This window comes from Salvelinus sp. IW2-2015, unplaced genomic scaffold, assembly GCF_002910315.2.
Source record: "Salvelinus sp. IW2-2015 unplaced genomic scaffold, ASM291031v2 Un_scaffold2486, whole genome shotgun sequence".
Lineage (NCBI taxonomy): Eukaryota > Metazoa > Chordata > Actinopteri > Salmoniformes > Salmonidae > Salvelinus > Salvelinus sp. IW2-2015.
Genome location: NW_019943804.1, coordinates 131,831 through 143,818, shown reverse-complemented (window position 1 = coordinate 143,818; position 11,988 = coordinate 131,831). Strand labels below are relative to the sequence as shown.

The 11,988-nt window shown below is 44.6% G+C and overlaps 1 pseudogene; it reads left to right on the top strand.

The window, feature by feature from the left end:
- The window catches only part of LOC112074082 (transmembrane protein 41A-B-like), a 28,163-nt pseudogene that overhangs the window by 6,629 nt on the left and 9,546 nt on the right, over positions 1–11,988 (top strand).

Sequence of the window (11,988 nt, the reverse complement as noted above, 5' to 3'; positions counted from 1 at the left end):
GTGGTATTGACGGCAGCATTCGCGTGAAACTGAAAGCGCGAACCACTGCTTTTAACCAGGCAAGGTGACCGGAAGCATGACCGAATACAAACAGTGTAGCTATTCTCTCCGCAAGGCAATCAAACAGGCTAAGTCTCAGTACAGAGACAAAATCGAGTCGAAATTCAACAGCTCAGACACAAGAGTATGTGGCAGGGTCTACAGTCAATCACGGATTACAAAAAAGAAAACCACCCGTGCGAGACCAGGATGTCTTGCTCCCAGACAGGCTAAACAACTTTTTTGCCCGCTTTGAGGACAACACAGTGCCACTGACACGGCCCCTACCAAACCTGCGGGCTCTCCTTCACTGCAGCCGAGGTGAGTAAAAACATTTAAACGTGTTAACCCTCGCAAGGCTGCAGGCCCAGACGCATTCCCAGCCGCGTCCTCAGAGCATGCGCAGACCAGCTGGCTGGTGTGTTTCGACATATTCAATCAATCCTTATCCCAGTCTGCTGTTCCCACATGCTTCAAGAGGGCCACCTTGTTCCTGTTCCCAAGAAAGCTAAGGTAACTGAGCTAAACGACTATCGCCCCGTAGCACTCACTTCCGTCATCATGAAGTGCTTTGAGAGACTAGTCAAGGACCATATCACCTCCACCTACCGGACACCCTAGACCCACTCCAATTTGCCTTACCGACCCAATAGGTCCACAGACGACGCAATCGCAACCACACTGCACACTGCCCTAACCCATCTGGACAAGAGGAATACCCATGTGAGAATGCTGTTCATCGATTACAGCTCAGCATTTAACACCATAGTACCCTCCAAACTCGTCATCAAGCTCGAGACCCTGGGGTCTCGACCCCCCTGTGCAACTGGGTCCTGGACTTCCTGACGGCGCGCCCCCAGGTGGTGAGGGTAGGTAACAACATCTCCACCCCGCTGATCCTCAACACTGGGCCCCACAAGGGTGCGTTCTGAGCCCTCTCCTGTACTCCCTGTTCACCCACGACTGCGTGGCCATGCACGCCTCCAACTCGATCATCAAGTTTGCGGATGACACTACAGTGGTAGGCTTGATCCAACAACGACGAGACGGCCTACAGGGAGGAGGTGAGGGCCTCGGAGTGTGGTGTCAGGAAAATAACCTCATACTCAACGTCAACAAAACAAAGAGATGATTGTGGACTTCAGGAAACAGCAGAGGGAGCACCCCCCTATCCACATCGGACGGTCAGTAGTGGAGAAGGTGGAAAGTTTTAAGTTCCTCGTGTACACATCACGGACAAACTGAATTGGTCCACCCACACGACGCGTTGTGAAGAAGGCGCAGCAGCGCCTCTTCAACCTCAGGAGGCTGAAGAAATTCGGCTTGTCACCAAAAGCACTCACAAACTTCTACAGATCACAATCGAGAGCATCCTGTCGGGCTGTATCACCGCCTGGTACGGCAACTGCTCCGCCACAACCGTAAGGCTCTCCAGAGGGTAGTGAGTCTGCAGAACGCATCACCAGGGGCAAACTACCTGCCCTCCAGACACCTACACCACCCGATGTCACAGGAAGGCCATAAAGATCATCAAGGACAACAACCACCCAAGCCACTGCCTGTTCACCCCGCTATCATCCAGAAGGCGAGGTCAGTACAGTGCATCAAAGCAGGGACCGAGAGACTGAAAAACAGCTTCTATCTCAAGGCCATCAGACTGTTAAACAGCCACCACTAACATTTAGCGGCCGCTGCCAACATACTGACTCAACTCCAGCCACTTTAAAAATGGGAATTGATGAAATATGTAAAAATGTACCACTAGCCACTTTAAGCAATGCCACTTAATACAATGTTTTACATACCCTACAATTACCCATCTCATATGTATATACTGTACTCTATATCATCTACTGCATCTTCCATCTTTATGCAATACATGTACCACTAGCCACTTTAAACTATGCACTTTATGTTTACATACCCTACAGTACTCATCTCATTATGTTATACCGTACTCTATACCATCTACTGCATCTGCCATGCCGTTCTGTACCACCACTCATCCATATATCTTTATGTACATATTCTTTATCCCTTCACACTTGTGTGTGTGTGTAAGTAGTAGCGTGGAATTGTTAGGTTAGATTACTGTTGGTTATTACTGCATTGTCGAACTAGAAGCACAAGCATTTCGCTACACTCGCATTAACATCTGCTAACCATGTGTATGTGACTAATAAAATTTGATTTGATTTTGATTTGAATTTAACTATATTTGACAGAGTGAATGGGTGGCTGAGGCTTTTCATTAACATTATTTGACAGAGTGAATGGGTGGCTGAGGCTTTTCCTTAACATTATTTGACAGAGTGAATGGCTGGCTGAGGCTTTTCCTTAACATTATTTGACAGAGTGAATGGCTGCTGAGGCTTTTCCTTAACATTATTTGACAGAGTGAATGGCTTGGCTGAGGCTTTTCCTTAACATTATTTGACAGAGTGAATGGGTGGCTGAGGCTTTTCCTTAACATTATTTGATGCTGTGTCGGACTCCTTTCTGTCAGGCTCRCGTTCAGCACGGTGCTGAGCTTGTGGTAGCTTAGCTGTCCATGGTCCTGAATCAATAGCTAGGCGTGTGCTGTTGGCGTTACCACAGGTCAACATCAGTATTCCTGGATCTTGTTCCTAAATAGGGAAGTTAGCCTAAACATGTCAAAGTTGAAGTGCATTGTGGTTGTATTTACCATTTATTGTAATCTTGCTGCTTGGGAAACATTGTAGTGAGGACCTTAATGAAATGTTAACTAGAAAAGTAGCCTAGCTGACCTGTCAGAATGACATCAGGATGATTTGCATCAGTCCAGTGGGTGTTTGTTATGTGAACTCTACCAGCACACGTGTGCTACGAAGACACCACTAAACAACAGGCTCTTGCTGGTGTTTAAAGGATTACTACACCAACAACTCTGAATGTRTCACACCTCAAAAGTGGCCTCTTGATGTGGTTTAAGCATTGTTGTAGACTTGAAAATGAAATGTAGTTGTTTTTCTAGAAAGAAAAAAGAAAGTGTGATTTTTTTTTTGAGAGCGAAAACCTAGAAAGAAACAGGGGAAAAACAGAACGGAATCAGGCAAAAAATAATACATATTTTATTAGAGTACATTTTATAAGGAAATCAGCCACTATTCAAGCAAAAATTTGCAACAAACTTACATCAATTTGCCTATTTTCTTTTTGCTGGTTAGCATCTTCGTCTCAGCTGTAGGGATGATGTGTTTTAAAGCCTGTTTCTGTTCAGAAGTAGGTCTACCTGCTAATACACGCATACTTGCATACAGGTAAAGAAAAGTCCTACTACTCTAGTACATTGGGCGATATCACAGTAGTTTCGCAGTGTTTCAAAGCCCTCTAATTACTGAACGCTACATTGATTCAGATACCATACTTGGAATGTGAATGGTTCCTAATGTAAGACTCATTTTAGGTCTCCCTGAAGTCAATAGATTCACGCTCTACTCGCCGTAGAGAAGAGGCAACAAGCCTACCGTAGATTCAACTCCGGTCGTATTCATTAAGCATAGGCCTACTGTAGTAAAGACGTGCAATGGTAGGTAGGCTACCCTAGCGTTAGTTGGATAAGTTTAGAAATCGGTACACAAGAATGAGTAGCCTAGTCTTGTTAGAATGACGTGAAATACGGGGACAATAATATATATTCTGACTCATTTGTATTAAGGGTTTAGTCTTTGAATTGTGGATTCTGCAGATTCCCTTGGTCTCCTATTGGTTCACTCTTGATGCCTGGTCTCGCCGTAAAGACACCGAATACAACATGATTATTACAGAATGATTGTTGCTAAATCTATTTTTGTTCACCATTGAACAGCGTATTCCTTGTATTCAACGTATTCATCTGCCTTTTTGAAAGCCTCTATAGAAGAACCTCAATCTTTTTTGTTAGAAATAAGAAGGACGACGAGAATATTATATTTTCTAATGAAGAGTGTTGGTGAAATAACCTTCTATGATGGATCATGTTTTTCTTTTTTGCAAATATATGTTTTGGCCATTTCTGTAGTGTCTGTGGGTTTTTACATTTTTTAAAATATTATAAAACATATATGTTATTTTCTTGTGGGGAGATAAAGACACTGCATCTAGACTTGCTGTCCAGTTATACTTTCCTATTTAGAACATGGAGTTATTCTGCCGTCAACTATGAAGCAGATGTTTTATTTGTATTTTTTGAGGACACTTCCTCTGACATTCTCAGGTGTTCCTCTGACACCTGTGTGTGCCTCTGGATACAAAGGTATGCTACACACATTTACAGACTGATTTGTTAACTCCCCTTTTAACATGCATGACAACAGTAAAATATATTTCAACAAAATGGACACATCAACAACAAAAAAAAGAAGCTATTCATATTTGTGGACGTCACTTTGATTGTCAGTAAATGCTTTCACTCCAGTGGCGGAGTAGGATGCCATCCACAGTTTGTCAGGAGCAGTGGTGGAGTAGGATGCCATCCACGTTTGTCAGCCCGTGGTGGGTTAGCGTCATCCACAGCATTTGTGTCAGGAGCAGTGGTGGAGTAGGATGCCATTTCACAGTTTCGTCAGGCAGTGGTGGGTAGGATGACCATCCAGTTTGTCGGAGCAGTGGTGAGTAGGATGCCATTCCCCAGTTTGTCAGGAGCAGTGGTGGAGTAGGATGCCATTCACAGTCCTTAAGCACGTGGTGGATTGTAGGATGCCATTCACAAGTTTGTCAGAGCCAGTGGTGGAGTAGATGCCATTCACAGTTTGTCAGGAGCAGTGGTGGAGTAGGATGCCATTCACAGTTTGTCAGGAGCAGTGGTGGATAGGATTGCCATTCACAGTTTGTCAGGAGCCAGTGGTGGGATTAGGATGCCATTCACAGTTTGTCAGGAGCAGTGGTGGTAGGATGCCATTCACAGTTTGTCATTGCAGGCAGTGGTGAGAGTAGGATGCCATCCACAGTTTGTCAGGAGCAGTGGTGGAGTAGGATGCCATCCACAGTTTGTCAGGAGCAGTGGTGGAGTAGGATGCCATCCACAGTTTGTTACTCCAGTGGTGGAGTAGGATGCCATCCAGTTTGTCAGGAGCAGTGGTGGAGTAGGATGCCATCCACAGTTTGCCAGGAGCAGTGGCTTGTTCCAGGAGACCAACTTCTCAGTCGTGATGACGAGGTGGCATCTCTGCTGGTGCGTTCCTGCCATTTTGTGGCTGTAGATTTCATGTTTGCTGTAGACTTCTAGCAACATGGACCGACTAGGAAGAGTAACAACATGCACAGAATTGTCTCTATCTTAGAAATTGCATTTTCGTTTTTTGGCGTTCTCTAAAAACTTGCTTGCCTCTGAAATGGCCAGCAGCATACCACCCTGCATACCACTGCTGGCTTGCTTCTGAAGCTAAGCAGGGTTGGTCCTGGTCAGTCCCTGGATGGAAGACCAGATGCTGCAGGAAGTGGTGTTGGAGGGCCAGTAGGAGGCACTCTTTCCTCTGGTCTAAAAAAAAATATCCCAATGCCCCAGGGCAGTGATTGGGGACACTGCCCTGTGTAGGGTGCCGTCTTTCGGAATGGACGTTAAACGGGTGTCCTGACTCTCTGAGGTCATTAAAGATCCCATGGCACTTATCGTAAGAGTAGGGGTGTTAACCCCGGTGTCCTGGCTAAATTCCCAATCTGGCCCTCAAACCATCAAGGTCACCTAATAATCCCCAGTTTACAATTGGCTCATTCATCCCCCTCCTCTCCCCTGTAACTATTCCCCAGGTCGTTGCTGCAAATGAGAACGTGTTCTCAGTCAACTTACCTGGTAAAATAATGGTAAAATAAAWWAAAWAAATAAAAAAATGTTGAAGTTCTTAGTAGACAGTCAGAGAAATACTCTAATCCTAGATCTAGTGGAGAAGGACGTCGTCTGTCAGGAGCAGTGGCTTGTTCCAGGACAGCAACACTTGAGGAAGTCTTCTCAGTCATGATGAGGTGAGGTCTTGTCATTAATATCCCCTTTATGCCAAGACAAAACCCKGACAACTTTACCGTCTTCGTTTTACCGCCATTTATTTATCTGAAAGAGCTGAAGCCGGTAACAAATCCGGTACGTTTAATCCCACCAYCAGAGGTAATGATTTCGTTATTTTCTTCAAAGATCCCACCATACACCTTTTGTGTAAATAAACCAAGCCGTGAAAACATTTCCAAGCTTTGGGACAATGCTCACTTGTGAGCCAATCACAAAGCTTCACAGAAATGCTTAAAATGCATGAATTATCTCCATTTAAATGTATGTAGTTCTGTACTTGAGCTGCTGTTGTCTATTGTCACAGAAATGCTTTGGCGTTTAGCCTGGGGGAACGTAAGGTACACAGTGGATCTGACAATATACACAAGCCTCTCTGCTATTCCTCTTTGGGAGTTGCAAAAGCTATAGGGTTACAATATCTTGTGGGACATTTATTTTGAGCATGTTTTGCTACGATTAATTAAATCAGTGGCGTAGTGATATTTTCTTTAGGTGAAGAAGTGAAATATTATAATCTTTTATGATGTAGTTTCTCAAAGTTTTACCAACCGAAGTAGCCCATTGAATATCATAATAGAATAAAATGGATCCTCCAACTGTAACGTCTCCCTACGCCCACCCATATGGTCTCAGTAAACATTTATAAACACCATGTTAGCCCACCCATATGGTCTCAGTAAACATTTATAAACACCATGTTAGCCCACCCATATGGTCTCAGTAAACAATTTATAAACACCATGTAGCCCACCCATATGGTCTCGTAAAACATTTATAAAACACATATGTTAGACCCACCCCATATGGTCTCAGTTAAACATTTATAAACACCATGTTAGCCCACCCAATGGTCTCAGTAAACATTTATAACACCATGTTAGCCCACCCATAGTATGTCTCAGTAAACATTTATAACACCATGTTAGCCCACCCATATGGTCTCAGTAAACTTAAAACACCATGTTAGCCCCACCCATATGGTCTCATGTAAACATTTATAAACACCATGTTAGCCCACCCATATGGTCTCAGTAAACATTTATAAACACCATGTTAGCCCACCCATATGGTCTCGTAAACATTTATAAACACCATTTAGCCCACCCATATGGTCTCAGTAAACATTATTATAACACCCATGTTAGTCCCACCCATATGGTCTCAGTAAACATGTATAAACACCATGTTAGCCCACCCATATGGTCTCAGTAAACATTTATAACACCATGTTAGCCCACCCATAGGTCTCAGTATAACATGTATAAACACCATGTTGGCCCACCCTATGGTCTCAGTAAACATTTATAAACACCATGTTAGCCCACCCATATGGTCTCAGTAAACATTATAAACACCATGTTAGCCCACCCATATGTCTCAGTAAACATTTATAACACCATGTTAGCCCACCCATATGGTCTCAGTAAACATTTATAACACCATGTTAGCCCACCCATATGGTCTCAGTAAACATTTATAAACACCATGTTAGCCCACCATATGGTCTCAGTAAACATTTATAACACCATGTTAAGCCCACCCATATGGTCTCAGTAAACATTTATAACACCATGTTAGCCCACCCATATGGCTCAGTAAAACATTTATAATAAGATAATACCTCATCACCTGTTGTAGTACAGAGAAACAGATAATACCTTCATCATACACCAGCTGTTTAGTGCAGAAAAACAAGATAATACCTTCATCACCTGTTGTAGTGCAGAGAAACAAGATAATACCTTCATCATACACCAGCTGTTGTAGTGCAGAGAAACAAGATAATACCTTCATCACCTGTTGTAGTGCAGAGAAACAAGATAATACCTTATCACCTGTTGTAGTGCAGAGAAACAAGCTTGTTGCCCAAAAACATCCTTTGGTGTAGAGAGAGCCAACTGTAGTTTATAACATCAAAGTCCAAAAGTGATCCTCATTACTCTCGTCTGGCATTGACCCGTGCACCACACAGAGAGCACGAGGCTCCTCTAGTGAAGATATAGTTGAAAGCATTCCAGGACCACAGGCAACTGTCAGAAGTATTCTGTGACGGTCACTCTCACACACGACAACGGGAGTCGGTCACCGAACAAGCCTTTCTGATAGGAGGTCGGTGTAGCGCGTAGCAATGGGTTCCATTTCGGTTTATTATCTGTGGTAGGAGCGGCAACTTTATACCTCTATCTCCTGTCCTCTTCCTACCGCCCGGACCGCAACATCTCACCGGCGACATGAGGTGGAGTTAAACAACGAGAGCGCAGAGGAGACGGGACGTGGAAGTTGTAGAGTACAGGTAGCCAGCCTCAACAGATCTATAGCTACAATTTGGCAGATGTCGCAAGACTATTAGCATAATATTACGCTATAGCATAATAATTATAGGCTACAGCAGCTGCCTGCTTGTACAATGACACTTTCTAGACATGTTTACGTATACAACGTACAAATAAAGTCAATATATAGACACTTCCACAGTGTTATATTCGGGAATAATAGCATAGTGACATCACCATTTATGTAATAGATCTGATGTAACATTAAAGTCTCAGAGTGGTTATCTGTTTGATTATGATGTTGATAAGTATGACAGAGAGCGCAGAGTCCATGGAGGTGCTGTAATAATCACTGCGTTTGGCAGCATCTCATTTCCCTCAGATGATTGCACGACAAGTTATGAAAATGGCCTCATTAAACACCTGACTGTCAGTGTATGCTAATTCAGAGAAACGTCACAGCTGGGTTGCTGTTCTCTCAAAGTATTTGTCCTTGCTGATGGTGTTGTTTGACAGCATTAGATCACAGTAGTTCCTGTTTTCAGATGATGTTCCTGTCAGCCTACTCTAAACCTCTTGTGTCTCATCCAGCCCACCTTCTCTCCTACGTCTATGGTTTCTGCCCAGTGGAGACCTGGCCGTGGCCTCTCTTGGCTGGCTTAGGTTGACTTGGCCTGAAATACTGTCCTCCTCAGTCTGATGAGTATAGAACATACAGCTCTGACCTAACCTGGACAGGACACACTTGTCTTGGTGGCGTTATGTGATGGTCCATCATATTTCATCCTACCTAATTATAAAGGAGTTTCAGGACCCTGGCGTCATGTTAATCAGCCCTGTACACTCTATTAGAGAACAGACATGCAGAGGTGATGGTAGACAGAGGTGGATGGACAGCCTGACAGGAGGACACCACTGGGTCTCTATGGTCTCCTGCCAGGTCCACCACGGACGGTTCTGAGGAGGTGCTACCCAGGACATAACACTGGACACTGTGTGCTGCGGGATACACACCGGACGGTTCTGAGGAGGTGCTACCAGGACATAACACTGAACACGGTGTGCTGCGGGATACACACCGGACGGTTCTGATGAGGTGCTACCCAGGACATAACACTGGACACGGTGTGGTGAGGATACACACTGGACGTGTCTGATGAGGTGCTACCCAGGACATAACACTGGACGGTTCTAGGAGTGCTACCAGGACATAACACTGGACGGTTCTGAGGAGGTGCTACCCAGGACATAACACTGGACGGTTCTGAGAGGTGCTACCCAGGACATAACACTGGACGGTTCTGAGAGGTGCTACCCGGACATAACACTGGACGGTTCTGAGAGGTGCTACCCAGGACATGACACTGGACACGGTGTGCTGCGGGATACAACCGGAGGTTCTGATGAGTGCTACCCAAATAACACTGGACGGTTCTGAGGAGGTGCTACCCAGGACATAACACTGACGGTTCTGAGGAGTGCTACCCAGGACATAACACTGGACGGTTCTGAGGTGCTACCCAGGACATAACACTGAACACGTGTGCTGAGGATACACACCAGACGGTTCTGATAGGTGCTACCAGGACATAACACTGGACACTGTGTGCTGAGGGATACACATCTGAGATCCTAACCACAGTGGCTTTGCCTTCCATTCATCCCATACAGCTCAACCATTAGATGTGATACCAGCAGCTTAGTTTCATGGTTTATGTTCATTCTGTCTGCGTTGTCTGTGTCACGGCGAGGAGCCTGATACTTCCGCATCGAAACCAGCAGAGGCAGAAATCCCAGAGCAAAAGCCTCTATTTCTGTCCCATATCCTGTTTCATACTCTCTCTCTCAAACACGTCCCTCTCTCTCCGCCATCTGGAAACCTCTTCCTCTCTCTCTCATGCCTGCACACGGGCACCAGCCATGCCCACTGTAGTCTGTGTTTCACCTGTCTATGATGTCAGATTAGGGTATCCCCAGATTCCAATACTAGAGAGTCAAGTTTAGACTAGTCATACACCAGCAGACTGGGGGCTGAGCATTATGTCTTCCCTATATGACTACAACTATGCCTGTCTGTACTACAGCTGTGTGTACTACGGCTGTGTATACTATGGCTGTATCTACTATGGCTGTATCTACTATGGCTGTGTATACTACGGCTGTCTGTACTACAGCTGTGTGTACTATGGCAGTATATACTATGGCTGTGTATACAGCTGTATACTGTATACAGCCATAGTATATACAGCCATAGTAGATACAGCCATAGTATACACAGCCATAGTATATACTGCCGTAGTATAGACAGCCATAGTAGATACAGCCATAGTATATACAGCCATAGTATACACTGCCGTTGTATATACTGCCGTAGTAGATACAGCCATAGTATACACAGCCAAAGTATATACAGTCGTAGTATGTCTGTACTGTGTGTACTATGGCTGGCTATTTTTTTATTTATTTTTATTTTACCAGGTAAGTTGACTGAGAACACGTTCTCATTTGCAGCAACGACCTGGGGAATAGTTACAGGGGAGAGGAGGGGGATGAATGAGCCAATTGTAAACTGGGGATTATTAGGTGACCGTGATGGTTGAGGGCCAGATTGGGAATTTAGCCAGGACACCGGGGTTAACACCCCTACTCTTACGATAAGTGCCATGGGATCTTTACTGACCTCAGAGAGTCAGGACACCCGTTTAACGTCCCATCCGAAAGACGGCACCCTACACAGAGCAGTGTCCCCAATCACTGCCCTGGGGCATTGGGATCTTTGTTTAGACCAGAGGAAAGAGTGCCTCCTACTGGCCTTCCAACACCACTTCCAGCAGCACCTGGTCTCCCATCCAGGGACTGACCAGGACTATAACCTATAACCCCTTCCTATAACCTATAACCCCTTCCTATAACCTTTAACCCCTTCCTATAACCTATAATCACTTCCTATAACTTATAACCTTTCCTATAACCTATAACCCTTTCCTATAACCTATAACCCCTTCCTATAACCTATAACCCCTTCCTATAACCTATAACCCCTTCCTATAACCTATAATCACTTCCTATAACTTATAACCTTTCCTATAACCTATAACCCCTTCCTATAACCTGTAACCCCCTCCTATAACTTATAACCTATAACCCCTTCCTATGACCCCTTCCTATAACCTGTAACCGTTTCCTATAACTTATAACCTATAACCCCTTCCTATAACTTATAACCTATAACACCTTCCTATAACACCTTCCTATGACCTATAACCCCTTCCTATGACCTATAACCCCTTCCTATAACCTATAACCCCTTCCTATGGCCTTCGCCTGTGTTACCTTAAATGCTCTGTCCTCAGTGTCCTCAATTCCCTTTTGAAGAAAAAATATATATACTTTTCCCCTGGTGCAAACAGTAACTAGGTGCCAATATTTAGGTCTAAATCTGACACTAGTATTAGGAACCATGTTATCTGATGTTGCTGGTGTTTGTTTCCCTCCAGACTGAAGTTCCCGTCGGACCTGGATGAGCTGAGGGAGCTGGCTGAGATGCGCAGTTCTATAAGACAGAACACAGGCTACGTGGTGCTGCTGTTCTGTAGTGCCTACCTCTACAAACAGTCCTTCGCCATCCCTGCTCCTCCTTCCTGGTGAGAGGACTAACATTACACTCATCCACGG